The sequence below is a fragment of the Etheostoma spectabile genome, chromosome 14 (assembly GCF_008692095.1).
Source record: "Etheostoma spectabile isolate EspeVRDwgs_2016 chromosome 14, UIUC_Espe_1.0, whole genome shotgun sequence".
NCBI lineage: Eukaryota > Metazoa > Chordata > Actinopteri > Perciformes > Percidae > Etheostoma > Etheostoma spectabile.
Window position 1 is genome coordinate 1,248,484 of NC_045746.1, and position 1,687 is coordinate 1,250,170.

Here is a 1,687-nt window from a genome sequence, read left to right on the forward strand (position 1 = left end):
CATGGCTGCTTAATCTGTAACGCTCAATGATCAAACTTAAAAAATGTGATCCTTGTGGAAAAAATCCTTTCAGCTTGTCTCCTTGGCCTGTCTTTGTCTTGCTGCCATATTAACAGGAGGTGAAATGGCAGCAAGACTATAAGCTGGTTTACACTTGCTCTTAAGAGACATAAAATGTTCTGCGCAAAATAGAGGCGCGCTGTCACAGGAGGGTTTTGTACATACCACAAAATACTTAATTAGGCGCAATTTACCTATGGGAAACTCCTACTATCCCACACTATCCCCCATGAACGCATATGAATGACACGGAAAAGCGCAATTTGCCATTTTCAGCCCCTGCAACAGGTAGTCTATGTTTTTACCTCAGTGCTGCCTGTTTGTACATACCTCGTCATGCACTTACGTGCCAGTTGCAATACAAATACGCTTGAAGTGGGCGCAAAAGAGTTAGTACATCTGTCCCACAGTGTCACACACTGACACACCATTAACACCCAATGATCATGATTATAATTGTGACTGGGCCTTATTGCCCAGTCACAATTATAATCATGATCAAAGGGATAAGTCCAATGTGATGTGTTATCTTACTGCTAAATATAGTTCAACTGGAAAGTACAGTGTTGCTGCAGGCTTATATGTCTCTGTCTCTCTCTCTACTTCTCTATTTCTTCCTCTATGTCTCTCTGTAGCTTTTTGCCTCTGTGGTTTTTCAGCAGTGTGGGTGTGTGTTTGCATATGTGTGTGCATGTGCGTGCACAGTACAGGGACTCTTGCCAGACTGGGAACTCTGACAAGGCTGCCACTTTATTCCCTGCCACTCTCCACTAGTGATTACACACAAACAACAACAAACACACACGGACACACATACACACACACACACTGGAGTATGGTCAAATAGTGAGGGAGTAATGGAGGATCTGCTATTGACAGATGGAGACAGAGAGGTAGAGAAGCAGGGGAAGATGGAGGGGGAGAAGAGAAGCAAGAGTGAGGAAGAGGGAGAGAGTGGTTAAGAGTTACACAAACAAAGAGAGACAGAGATTGAGAGAAAAAAAATAGACTGTGAGAGTCTCTTTCGGAAAACAAACACTTAGGCAGCGTTGCATGACTTGCACTTTCTCACCCCTAAATAACCCTAAGGGTGGGTCCGTGGTTGGACGGGTAGACAGTCAGTCAGAGAGAACCTGAGAAAGAAAAGAGCCAATGGAAGGAGAGCAATACAAGAGAAATGTGAGAAGAGAAGAGAAGAGAAGAGAAGAGAAGAGAAGAGAAGAAGGGAGGGGAAACACTCATGGATGACGGGCAAATGGGAGAAACGAGCTACAGTGATTGTAGGAAAAACTAGGGCAGACGCAGTACGCACTTTCAAATGACATACCGTGATACAACAAGCTTTCAGGACACACTTGCACATGCATGCTGACTCTCCCTCCCACAAACACTTCATTCAGAGTAAGCGCAAAACTGTGTGAAGTGCACTTACCAGGGCAGCAGGAGTAGCCGGCCTCTGCAGCATGCTCTCACTCCCCCTCTCATTCCTTTCCTCCCTTAACTCCTCTCTTCTTTACCGTGTCCCTTGTAAAGCACCCTCAGTCTCCCTCTTCAGAAAAATCGAAAAAATGCTGAGCAGATTCAGTGTACTTGTGCTACAAACTGCTCTCGGCCTTTCTCACCCCCC

The 1,687-nt window shown here is 45.2% G+C and overlaps 1 protein-coding gene across 5 annotated transcripts in view; it reads right to left on the reverse strand.

The window, feature by feature from the left end:
- Window positions 1-1,687, reverse strand: part of atxn1a (ataxin 1a) — an 81,092-nt gene that overhangs the window by 9,299 nt on the left and 70,106 nt on the right. Inside the window, exon 1 of one of the 5 annotated variants that reach the window (XM_032535806.1) lies at window positions 1,493-1,687. This exon is cut by the window's right edge and continues 166 nt beyond it. The exons of the other annotated variants lie outside the window; for them this stretch is intronic. The gene's annotated coding sequence lies outside the window, so the exon portion shown is untranslated. The remainder of the gene's footprint in view (window positions 1-1,492) is intronic. 5 annotated transcript variants of the gene reach the window in all.